At 42.9% G+C, this 13,587-nt stretch overlaps 1 protein-coding gene across 14 annotated transcripts in view; it reads right to left on the bottom strand.

Moving 5' to 3' along the window:
- The window catches only part of WIZ (WIZ zinc finger), a 64,378-nt gene extending 57,669 nt beyond the window's left edge, over window positions 1–6,709 (bottom strand). For 9 of the 14 annotated variants that reach the window (XR_015948414.1, XR_015948413.1, XR_015948415.1 and 6 more), the window contains exon 1: window positions 5,645–5,892. The gene's annotated coding sequence lies outside the window, so the exon portion shown is untranslated. The other 5 variants (XM_060271778.2, XM_035104737.3, XM_035104739.3 and 2 more) reach the window with 5 other exon arrangements.
- Between the last annotated feature and the right edge of the window lie 6,878 nt (window positions 6,710–13,587).

Here is a 13,587-nt window from a genome sequence, read left to right as displayed (position 1 = left end):
CAAACTTGTTGCACCTTTCTTCCATACAGGCTGTTCCTGGATGACACATTTACCAGACGAGCCACAACAATCACCCTGAAACATGTCTTCCCAATCTGTCACACTGTGGCATGTGCCAGGAGTGACCTTGTAAATCCAATATTAGTTCACAAAGATGCTACAGAAGAAGAGCAGCAATAACATTAGGTCTATATACACACACACTTTGCCTGGCATCATCATCATAATCAGGAGAGGCAATTTGGTTCTCAAACTGCCTGCCCTATTAGGTTCTTCTGGTTTTGAGGCTGAAGAACTAAACAGGCCATGCCACCAACAAGCTACCTCTGACAACTATCATTGCACAGAAAATACTGGCCAAGGTGGACTGATGCACTGCCAGAATTCCTTCTGTTGTGCACCTTTGCCAGGAGAAAGCAGAGCAAATTATTCAAGGAGGAAATTATTTTGGCAGTTACTGAGTCATTAATTTTTTCTAAAGTGGCAGTTATTAAAAGCACAGTTCAGGCACTCAAAATTGCCATAGAAGCCTTTTATAGGGTTACGTTCACAAATATACAGTAATACAGAAACTTCATCATTTGCCACAGATACTGTAGAAAAACATAGATACAAAAAATGAAAAAGAATGGCATTGTTCCACAGAAAGGTTTCCCACAGCAATACAAGTTCACAATTTTAAGATTATTATAGTCTGGATCCACCAAAACGTGCTGGAGCAGTACAATGATCAAAACCATTTAAATGAAACTAAACTGTAAGGACCCAGGTGGCGCTGTCATTAAACCACTGAGCCTAGGGCTTGCTGATCAGAAGGTCGGCGGTTCGAATCCCTGTGATGGGGTGAGCTCCTGTTGCTTGGTCCCAGCTCCTGCCAACCTAGCAGTTCGAAAGCACGTCAAAATGCAAGTAGATAAATAGGAACCGCTACAGCGGGAAGGTAAACGGCATTTCCATGTGCTGCTCTGGTTTGCCAGAAGCAGCTTTGTCATACTGGCCACATGACCTGGAAGCTATACGCCGGCTCCCTCGGCCAATAATGCGAGATGAGCGCGCAACCCCAGAGTCGGTCACGACTGGACCTAATGGTCAGGGGTCCCTTTACCTTTACCTTTAAACTGCAATAGCATGTAAGTTTACTCTGAAGTAAGAGCCGTTATATTTTTTTTCTCAGGTTAGAGTGCACAAGATTGCAGCCTAAGAATGATATTTCTGTTTCTAGTGCCCAAACTGTGTGTTTGTGTGCAAAACTTCCTGGTTAGCAGACCACAATTGCCATGTCTTGTTGAATGCCTTTATGTACCACTTTCTGTCACAAGTGACCTCTAGACGGTTTAATTTAGTGATTAGATACTTTAGTAGTACAGTATATAGAAGCAATGCAACTTCAAAGAGAAAAATCAATCTGATGAAGAATTTGAGAAAATTATTTAAGTAACACTACCCATGTACAAGGTTCTTTACAGACAATACTCTGGGGAGTTATGCCTCAACCCCAGAGAAGTTACCATCTGAATTTTCCCATTGTGGCTTAGGCAAGGTGAGCAGAGAGAGACTATTAGCAGATCCAAGAAGAGTTTTCAACCCCTCCGAAAGTATGATAATTTATACAATGAAGTGCTCTTTGGCCTCTCTTTCTCTGGCACCATACATAGGGCCATGTTCACAGAAACCCTTCCACATATATTGTATTTATGAAGAGGCTAAATAACCTGCCTATATTGTTCTATACCTTGCTACATTTCAGCTCAGAAATTCATCTTCAAAATATAAGGAGAGTCTGCTGAATCAGCCCAATGGGCCCATCTAATCCAGCATGGGAAACTCACAAGCAGGATTCAAGCACAAAATCATCCTCCCCTCCTGTGGTTTCCATCTTCATCATAGACCAATTAACAGAGCTACTATTACAGTAAAATGTTATGAAGTGTTTTAATAACTCGGTCACAATGAAAAACCATGCATTCAAGCTTTCAGCTGCAATCACAAGTCTTCAAATACACAAGGCATAGCTAATCAACAACTGCCTGAACATGCAAGAAGACTGAGTTCTAAATTTAATAAAAACAAGCCTTTTCTTTTAAAAGAAGCTAATTCCACAGCTTCAGTGCCAAATGCATGCATACATATGAGCCTTCAACTATTACTTAGCAGGTCTTCCCATTACATACATTTCTGCAGTAACACATCATGGAGGAACCAATAAGCAACTGTTAGAGGCCTAGGGAATACCAGTACTACCATAGCAGGCAAAAGAAGCTGTTTTCCATCACCAGTCAAGCAATGTGCCACCCATGAGAGGCAAAGAGCAACTCCCCAGGGTGTGCAATCAAATAGTAAACTCTGCTTCTACCTGTCCCCACCAATTTACTTTTAAGATTTCTATACTGCTTTTCAGTTTATTCCCCCCACAAGTAAGTTTATAACAATAAAAATCACTATATACTAAAAACAATTAGTGTCAAAACTATCCAACAGAAATAACAATATACATACTAGACAAACCTCTTTGGCAGAGAACTCCATAAGTGGAGGGCCTTCCCCAACCAAGGGAGACTTTTCTCCAGTTACCACTCACCTCATCTCACATTATTCCTAAAAGACTCCCAACAGCTTACTTGTTTTCCTGCCTGCGTCTCTATAGGAAACATGAAAGCTAGGAGCAGAGCAAAGGAATCTGATAGCTTTAGTAAACTCTAAGCCCTAGCTGGACTTTTCATCTCTTATTTGACCTAAATCTGTAACTTCTAGAAAGGCAAACAGTTACATGCCTGCAGCAAAGGAGACTTGGAGTCACTCTTCACTATCAGTCTATTGGGAGTAATTAAAAAGGCACCACCGACAAACCTTTACATATAGGATGCCCTGTAAGTGCCTGTTTTAGTTTGTTTAAAGAGTTTTCATTAGGATTACAACGATCCTCATACACTGGCCTGACTTGCACATCATACTAAGCCAAACCATGGCTTAGCCCAACATAGCAGCAGGAAGACTAGGAGAGCAGTAAGGCAGTCACATTATCTTCTCTTGAAGCCCACACACCAACATGATCACATTAAGTCATGGTTTGGCTTAGTGTGACATGTAAAGCAGGCCATTGTGTCTTTTATCTGAGCATTACATGGGTATCATAGAATCACAGAACTGTAGAATTGGAAGGGATCATGAGGATCATCTAGTCCAACCCCCTGCAATGCAGGAATCTTTTGTCCAATGTGGGACTCAAACCTCTGACACCGAGATTAAGAGTTTCATGTTATACCGACTTGAGCTATCACAGCTACAAGTATTAATTGGTTAACTGAACTAATCAATGGCAATGAATATTCATCAGAGACTGGTCAGATGAAGTGGACTCTAGTCCACAAAAGCTTATGCTATAATAGATGTTAGTCTTTTAAATTGCCACAAGATTATTCATTGATTTTGCTGCCAAAAATTAACATGGCCATACCCCTGAAACTCATCTAAAACTACATAGGCAAACACATGTAATGTGGTGGACTATATATTTTAAGGTTCAAATACAGGTAGGTAGTCGTGTTGGTCTGCTCTAGTCGAAACAAAATAAAAATAAAATCCTTCCAGTAGCACCCTAGAGGCCAAGTAAGTTTGTTCTTGGTGTGAGCTTTCATGTGCATGCACACTTCTTCAGATACACTGAAACAGAAGTCACCAGACCCTTATATATATAGTGAGAGGGTGGGGAGGGGTGCTACTCAGAAGGGTGGTGGGAATGGGCAATTGGCTGATAGGTGTGGTAAACCTATTGACTGTTAACAACTGCAATTGGTCTTACAGGAAAAAGCAAGGGGTGAGATGTCCTGGGAGATTGAAGTGTTCTCCTACTGGTTTCTCTGTCTTACGGTTGTTGGTCTCTAAGGTGTTACGGGAAGGTTCATATAATTCATCCTCAATGTTATAACTTTTCCAGATTCCAACAGGCAGCACTGAACCTTTCTTCAGGCCATGTTCAGTAAAGTAATCCTTTGCTGCAGATTATTAAGTCTCATTTTACTTCTTCCTGCGTGTAATTAAGGGAGGTATACATTTGGGCTCACTCCAAATACCAACACCAATGGTGCCAAAAATCAACAATACACACTACCCCCCTCAAAAATATTAATTTTGCAGTTCTTCTATCCTTGCCACTAAGCATTGCTTTCACTCTCACTGTACACAGGTTAAGATGCATCCAAGTACTCTCATCAGTTCTGGCACTACCTGTTCTATTTCACCTTCAGCATCCCACTACTTCCTTTCCAATGAACAGTGCCAGCTGAAAATATGGAAACGAAGGTCTGCAAATGACATAACCACTTAACAGAGGAAGACATCCGGGTATGGTAAAGATAAACGCAATATAATAATTTAAGCAGAAAATGCCTCACCCCATATTAAATTCAAAACATTTTAAAGTGCACCAATATTGCCCAAGGCTTCATATTTCACAACCTGATAGAAACAATGCTTATGCAGCACAGTCACAATAATTTCTATTGGTCTTTCTTCCAAGTAAGTAGGTTTAGGGTAATAGTCTTAAGCACTGTTCTAAACAATTCTTTGATTTGCTGCACCAGCAAACCTTTGGCAAATTGCCCAAGTGAGAGCATGCACCAAATAAATTGCCACTATCAATGGATAGGAAACTTACTTCTTAGTAGACATGTATAGGGTTGTGTTGCAAGTCCCACAGAGTGCAATGGGCCTCTCTCAGGTAATCAAGTACAGCATCTTAAAAAGGGGGAGAAGAGGCAGGTATCTGACACAAAGCAGACCTATCAAAGACAAGCTATGTCTGTGAGTCCTCATCCTAATGGGTGCAGCAGTTCGTGTATTGCACTAGTTCAAGCTCATCCATTTCTCACAAGTATAACTTCATGTAACAGCGCATGACAACACAGAGGAACTGTGCCAAGGAGAAGACTGTGGCTTCTTTACAATGAAGCCCCCAAACTCTTGGATCTTTAGGTCAAGCAAAAGGCAGGTGTCTTCTCTTGTCCCACCCACCTCGAGGCTCATTTGCCCTCCTCCCAGAGGAAACACTGACTTACCGGCTTGCTGAAGAACCTCGGGAGTCATTCATGCCCCCACCCTAAGCACCACCACCACCCCCCACTCACCCACGCAGAGGGTGTGTGTCCCTTCATGAGCATCCCGCTCAGTCTCATCACCTGATGCCCGGTCCAGATGCCCATCACTCCGCGCACACCTGTGACCTGCCTGCCGCTCGTAAGTCCTTTGACGGACACCTTCCCCCTTCCCCGGCACCTGTCCGGCTTCCCGGGCGCCTCCCCGCAGTCACCTGCAACCCCCTCGGGTGTGCCTCGCCGCCCAAGCCTCCTTGAGACCGAGCACCTGCCACCTTCCACCTGCCCCATTCGGACGCCCCACCACTTGACCTCCCCACTCCTCTCCGCTCCAGGGGTGAAGAGCAGCCGGAGCTCCCGCCCGGCTCGTGGCCTACCTGTCACTTACCTCCCTGACAGCAAGGCTCATTCACGGGCGCTCCTTCCCTCCTCCTCCTCCTCCCTCCTTCCCTGTCACTTGTCCTCCTCCTCCTAGGCACCGCCTCCTCGTCCCCTCCTGGCTCCATCCCCTCCGGTCAGGTCCTCCTTTCCCAGCCTCGCCGGGGCGCACTCACCATCTTGCGCCCAGTGGTGCCGCCGCCCCCCGCTGGGTGCTCAGGGCTGGGTGGGCTTCCTCGTTCCCCCTCGGCAGCCCCGCTGCACCCTCCTCTTCTGCCCTCCACCCGGCTCCGGCCTCTTCAGCAGCAGCAGCCGAGGCCGCCGCGCCGGGGACATGGCTCCTTTAAATCCTCCTCTTCTCTCTCAGCCTCTCCCCCCGCGCCACCACTCCCCGCTCCGTCCCACCAACTCCCTCCCCTTCTCTACCCGGCCAGCCCAGCTGCCTGCGCCGCTCCCGCCGCGCGCCCCTCCCCTCTCCTCTCCCCGAGTCGCGACCGCAGAGCGTCTCTAGCAACGCGACGGCAGCGGCGCCATGTTGGGAGAGGCAAATCGAACTCTTTCCCCCCCCACGCCTCGCCTCTCGCTCCGGGATGACGTCATGGGACCGCCGGGGCTAGGGCCTCAGGCCACTATATTGCGCGCGCGGGGCAGGGTGTCTGAACTAGCTAACGGGCCGGGGCACTGGAGCAGCTGTGTTGACTCAACTTGCCCAGGGTCAAAGCTAATACCCTCCGAGCTGTGGCAACGTGGCTTCTCTCTTGGTGGCCACCTGTCCCAGGAAAAGAAAACCAAAAGCCCATTGCCATTGGGAAGGAGGGAGGAGAGAGGGTAGTGGGCAGGTGTATTGGCGCTTTTTGCCAGGAGTTACGCCTGAGGAGACCGGCTGGGGCAGTCGCCCTGGGAGGGAGGGAAGGAAGGAGGGAGGGAAACCTGCGTGGCTCCTTTCTCGTTTCACCGGCCAGCGGCTCCTGTCACACGACGTCCAGAAGCGCTAGCCTCGAATACACTTGCAGTACTTCTGACTTGGTCAGGCATGGCGGGAAGGAGGAGCGTCCCCTATCGGAGTCCTATTGCTAACCCCTCAGCGTCCCGAAATCAAAGCGAAAGGGCGCCAGAAGAACCAATACATACAAGTTCTCCAGCCTTTGATATGAATGGCAAACCTAAAAGCGAGCGATCCAGCCGCATAAGGCGTCCAAGCACCCAGGGCGAGTAGATGTTTCGCCACGCAGGCGAACGTCCGGGTTCCGAAGTGAAGGCGGGACAGCTCACCCCACCCTTGTAAACACCAATCAACAATACTGATAATGAAAACGTATTTACTCTCCACGACCAGAGGAACTAGACGTTCATTCTTTGAAGTTGTGCATTAACGCCGCCCTCAGTTTTGTATATATATATATATATACAATATATATATATATATATATATATATATATATATATATATATATATATATATATATATATATATATACACAATATATATATATATATATATATATATATATATATATATATATATATATAGTGTATATATATATATTGTGTATATATATATATGTGTATCTGTATATATATATATATATATATATTTGTTTCACTTTGCTTTCATTTAATCCATAAATAATTGAATAAAAATAAAAGATCATCAGAGTTGACTGCCAAGTTGACTGTGGGCACCACAGTTCAAGAAGGATACTGACAAGCTGGAACGTGTCTAGAAGAGGGCAACCAAAATGGTCAAAGGCCTGGAAACGATGCCTTATGAGGAACTGCTTAGGGAGCTGGGTATGTTTAGCCTGGAGAAGAGAAGGTTAAGGGGTGATATGATAGCCATGTTCAAATATATGAAAGGATGTCATATGGAGGAGGGAGAAAGATTGTTTTCTGCTGCTCCAGAGAAGCGTACACAGAGCAATGGATTCAAATTTCAAGAAAAAAGATTCCACCTAAACATTAGGAAGAACTTCCTGACAGTAAGAGCTGTTCGGCAGTGGAATTTGCTACCAAGGAGTGTGGTGGAGTCTCCTTCTTTGGAGGTCTTTAAGCAGAGGCTTGACAGGCATATGTCAAGAATGCTTTGATGGTGTTTCCTGCTTGGCAGGGGGTTGGACTGGATGGCCCTTGTGGTCTCTTCCAACTCTATGATTCTATGATTCTAAGTATGCATGCCTGCAGGCTTCACACAGGCACTGTGAGATCAGGATGCTGCCGGACTAAATGGGCATTTGGCCTGATCCAGCAGCTTCTTATGTAATTATAGGATTTCAGCTTTAGTATTAACAGAACAAAAAGCAAGCCTGGCCAGATGAAAATCCTGCACAACCAAGAGATTGTGATTCCTATAATAAAATTACCAGGGCTTGTTCCAGTCAGCAGATCTCCCCTCTTTCCCTCTGTACAGTTCTCCAACATTATTACACCATCCAGCTAAATAGTAACTGTTAGGGCCACAGTGGCCAGAGCTGTATCTCTAAATAGTTTACAGTATTTTTATAGTACCAGTATTTATATAATTTGTAATAAACCTAAAATAGCTTTAATCTACCCGTTTTGTGTCAATGAAATAAGTCTTTAGACCTCATGTGCTCAACCCACCACTTGGGAGCCACATGCAGCCCTTGGGGGCCTTCAAGTGTGTCTTGCATAGGTGACCAAGCAGCCTCTACTGCTGAGTTTTGCTATCTCTCTGCCATGATTGGGCTTCCATATATATATTTTCCCCAGCCCGCTGACCAGCAGTTTAGCAGGCTGGGGACAGTGCAGTTCTAGTGGAGAATATGATGCACAAGGCAGGGAGGAAGGGTAGGGCTGTCCACCACTGAGATATGCCTCTGCACTGCTGTGTGTGGTCATTTGGGGCAAAGAAGTTGTACACTACTGATATACATTTAAATAAACCATAAAAATTTAACTATTAATAAAGATTCAAAGAGTTTTAAATAAAGCAGGTGCATTTTTTTTAAAAAAAAAAACAATTTATTGCATAGCAGTCTGTAGAGGTAAATTAGGGCCCAGAACCATCCAGAAAAGGAAGTGGGTAATTACTGGAGAAAATCAGTTTATCTTCACAAGATGAAAGGAAATGGCCAAATGTGTGGTTGGTTGGTTGGTAGGTAGGCAGCAGTTAAACATTCATAATCTGAGAACTGAGCAAACTGTTTCTTCATGTACAGAGAAAAGCATGTACACAGAAAAGCAGACTCTGCTCCAGCTATAGCCAGTCATGACTAAGGACCTTTGAAAGCAATGGAAAGAAAATCACAACCCTTTTGCTTGTCATGTGACTTAGACCACGTGCATGTCTACTCAGAAATACTGTAAGTACCACTGAATTCAGTTGTGTATCCCATGGTAAGTGTGTGTATAGGGTTGCAGCTCAACATTACCTGGAGTGAAGCTAATAAATCTGATAAGAGAGCAATTAATTTTTAGTTTTAAATTTTGCTTGCACTCAAATTTATAATATATTTTAAAACAAATCTGATTTAAATCAACAACATTTTAATCACCGGGTTTCATCTACCCTGATTTATTATGTGTTCTCAGCACTCAACATTTCTGCTTTTACCTTGCCCCACCCCTTCTTTCTCTATATTCTCCCGTAACTGCAACTGCCTGAGCACTCACTCAGCCTCAGCCTCCCTCCTGCCGGAAACCTCCACTTCAGAAACAGTGCTATTGCATGTATTTTGAAGCATAACCTTATTATTGTGCAACTGACAATGATGTAATAGTCTATAACCTGCTCTTTTTTTGGTGATGTTATTTTAGTAATGGTTATTAAAACTAATGTTTACCCAGGTGGCGCTGTGGTTAAACCACTGAACCTAGGGCTTGCTGATCAGAAGGTCGGCGGTTCGAATCCCTGTGACGGGGTGAGCTCCCGTTGCTTGGTCCCAGCTCCTGCCAACCTAGCAGTTCGAAAGCACGTCAAAATGCAAGTAGATAAATAGGAACCGCTACAGCGGGAAGGTAAACGGCGTTTCCATGTGCTGCTCTGGTTTGCCAGAAGTGGCTTTGTCATGCTGGCCACATGACCTGGAAGCTATACATCGGCTCCCTCGGCCAATAATGCGAGATGAGCGCGCAACCCCAGAGTCGGTCACGACTGGACCTAATGGTCAGGGGTCCCTTTACCTTTATTAAAACTAATGTTCCTTTTTACATTACCCACTCCTCTGGTCTCGCGTTGCATATTCCTTCTGAAGCTCTTCCAGAATCAACATAATGTTACATGCAGTGGCAAAATTATAGGAGTATCAGAGCTCTTACCAGGGTCTGCGTTTCCTTTTGGATAATAAGGCACATTGCCTTCATCATTAGGGAACATTCATGTTCTTTTCCTCATCTCCTTCCAACATCCGGTGATCTGAACTCAGAACCTCTAGATGCAGACTGGCTGCTAGCAAAGGCAAATGGATCCCTACATTTTACATACGATGACTATCATAGACATCATAATTTAATATATGGCTGGTGGACAAACACCAGGAAAAAATTTTCCAAGAAAGGATGGTGCTTGATCTAAAGCTGCTGCCTGGGTGTATTGTACAGATCTTGGCATCTTGTCAAAGCTAGAGTCTGTCAGTAATTATCTGATAAGTATACTTCCCTACACCTCATTAAACATCTTTGTCTGCTGACCAAATGGATCAAATGAGCTTCTTGAGGACAGCTCTCATGTGCACTAATCCAATAATTTTGACTTGCATAGTGCAAGTGGTGCGGTCTGCGGTTGTTATATAACTTACATCCAACACAGCAAACAATCTTTAGCCTTACCTCAACGTGTCATATAAAATGTTACAGCTCCATGAAAGCTCTTTACAGTATAAGAAATTGTTGCAGAAAGAGAAGCAATCTTTAATCACTGGAGCTTGAACTTTTCAAGAACATAAACTGCAGTTAATGGCTTGTCGGGTGGAAAAGATGAACGTTCAATACATTGTGCATTTAATCAAATAAATAAAGTTTCTCTAAACGACGTAAGGTAATGTTTTTAAATATCTTTAAATGTAAGTTTGTTATTCTTTCCATTATGTTTCATTAAGTTTCAACATTTTTAACATATACAATCAAAACACAATTTCGTCTTTTCTCTTATTTTTATCAACTTCCCACCCCATTTTCCATGAAGTTGTTGTTTCTCCCCTTCTGCTCCCCCACATCTTCTATCTATAACCACAATATTATAATCTAATCACTTCTGTTGCTCATAGCTCAAATCCTGCTCTTGAGTTCATCATACAGTCGTATCTTGGAATTCGTACGGAATCCGTTCTGGAAGTCCGTTTGACTTCCAAAATGTTCAGAAACCAAAGCGCAGCTTCTGATTGGCTGCAGGAAGCTCCTGCAGCCAATCGGAAGCCCCATCAGACGTTTGGCTTCCAAAAATAGTTCGCAAACCAGAACAGTCACTTCCGGGTTTGCGGTGTTTGGGAGCCAAAACGTTCAAGAACTAAGCTGTTCGAAAACCAAGGTATGACTGCGCTATATTTCATTAAATAGTCCGAAAAAGGCATTACAGTGGTGCCTCGCTTAACAAACGCCCCGTAAGACAAAATTTTCGCTTAAAGAAAGGATTTTTCTAGCGAAGGTTGCCTCGCTAGACAAATTCGTTTTACGATAAATTCGTCTAGCGAATCGCGGTTTCCCATAGGAATGCATTGAAATTCAATTAATGCGTTCCTATGGGCATTTTTTTTAAAAAAAAAATTTCAATGCATTCCTATGGGATTCGCTAGACAAATTTTCTTTCGTTATAAGAATAGACCCGTGGAACGAATTAAATTCGTCTAGTGAGGCACCACTGTATTCCATAAAATACTTGTCATTAGAATTTATTTAAGTTTTCTAATTTATAAGATGCATAGTCATTATCTTTTAGAATCCTTAAAAATGCAGTATTACTTTTTACTTAGATGTAATATGTAAATGTTTGGTAAACACAACCAACTAATTACTTATTCATTAAAAGCCATATAGTTAATTGGCTAAGACTGCAATTCTATATCTACTTATTTGATAGTAAGCTCCATTGAAACTAAGTTAGATTTATATTTGAGTAGATATGTATAAGACTGCACTGTCGGGTGTGATAGTCCTGACTGGTAGAGTTTAAATACTTTACCAAAATTTATCAAAAATACTTTACCATTTCTGAGCTGAAATTGACCCTTCCTGTAATATTTTCTTGTGTCGACATTTTAAACAATAAAATTTATATTCTGTAATTAGATTTGAATTATTTAATTTTAGATCATGAGCATGTGGCAGGGACCATAGGTATTTTATTTACATATAGCACCTAATAAATTTTCGTTGGTTTCATAAATAATGCATTCTTATGAAGATTTAAAAACTATATTGGTAATGCTATCAAGCTCCAGATATGTAACTTTTTAATATGCCATTTCCCCCTCAACCGTCACTCCCTGTCATCTCTATTTAAATAGCTACTAAGGTACACATAGAGTCTTTGTGACACTTTTAAAAAAGTCTACCACAGTGGAAATAGCCTGAAAACAGTGATTCACATGCATGTACCTTTCCAACATCTTCTGCACTGAAGACTGATGCAAAGCCCTAGCAACCTATATTTTAGATACAGTATATCTATCCAGTGGTTTAAATTTTGATCTTTACTACATTTCTCAATGTAATTGGTACATATGCATACCATGAATACAGACTTATCCCTCAGGACTTTCAGAAAGTCAATTTATGTATTAGGTGCACATTTGCTTAAGACTAGGTCTTGGGAGAAAAGCAATGACAAACCTAGACAGCATCTTAAAAAGCAGAGACATCACCTTGCCGACAAAGGTCTGTATAGTTAAAGCTATGGTTTTCCCAGTAGTGATGTATGGAAGTGAAAGCTGGAGCATAAAGAAGGCTGATTGCCGAAGAATTGATGCTTTTGAATTATGGTGCTGGAGGAGACTCTTGAGAGTCCCATGGACTGCAAGACGATCAAACCTATCCATTCTTAAGGAAATCAGCCCTGAGTGCTCACTGGAAGGACAGATCGTGAAGCTGAGGCTCCAATACTTTGGCCACCTCATGAGAAGAGAATAATCCTTGGAAAAGACCCTGATGTTGGGAAAGATTGAGGGCACTAGGAGAAGGGGACGACAGAGGACGAGATGGTTGGACAGTGTTCTCGAAGCTACGGACATGAGTTTGACCAAACTGCGGGAGGCAGTGCAAGACAAGGTCCTGGTGAACTCGGTGGGATTTTTTTCTGAGTAAACATGCATAGAAGTGGGCTGGCTGAGTCTGCAACACATCATGTATCTTCTGTCTCACCTTTCTAGAGCATTTGGAATTAGGACATAAGGAGAGCACAGCTACCTGTTAGCCTAATTAGAGAGAGGAATTGGCATTAGGGACAAAGCCTCACACTACACATACACATAAGTTCATTAATGAAGCTCTTGAAATTGCACAGTGCTATTTCTTCCTTATCTGTACATTAAATGGACAACTTAATGAAATCAAGGGGCTGAACATATTGCCCCTGCAATCCTATATAAGCTTGAAAACTTTGCCCCAATAACCAACTTATTGATACCATACAGACTGACTATATATTCTTTATTGTTTTTTAAAGTAATGTTTTGATTTAGAAAAAAATAGGCATTCAAAACTATGAAAACCACTAAGGGAGAAAGCATAGTTGTAGTATTACCAGGACAGTATCTCATTTGCAGCAATATTAGTAGCACAGAACCAAAAGAAGAAGCCTGATAAGGTTTTCAGCATCTGTCCATTCAGCCCAGTCCTATATTTTCTGCTGTGTGATCAAAAAGCTGATAAACAGTCATAGGATGCTGACTTGGAGAGGTGCAAGTGCTGGTGCAGCAACAACAGCTCTTTGCAGGTGTAAACACAGTTATGCTGCCACCAAGTGGCTGCCCAAAGGGCTTTACACTTACATATCCCGTCCTGAAATGGAAATACTGTGTGGCTGTTTTCAGTTTTCATATCCTAATCCAGGGTCCCAAACTAAGCCCCGGGGGCCGGATGCGGCCCAATTGTCTTCTAAATCCGGCCCACAGATGGTCCGGGAATCAGCATGTTTTTACATGAGTATAATGTGTCCTTTTATTTA

The sequence above is a fragment of the Zootoca vivipara genome, chromosome 2 (genome assembly GCF_965207765.1).
Source record: "Zootoca vivipara chromosome 2, rZooViv2.hap1.1, whole genome shotgun sequence".
Lineage (NCBI taxonomy): Eukaryota > Metazoa > Chordata > Lepidosauria > Squamata > Lacertidae > Zootoca > Zootoca vivipara.
The sequence above is the reverse complement of the archived record's forward strand: the minus strand, read 5'-3'. Positions and strand labels throughout refer to the sequence as shown.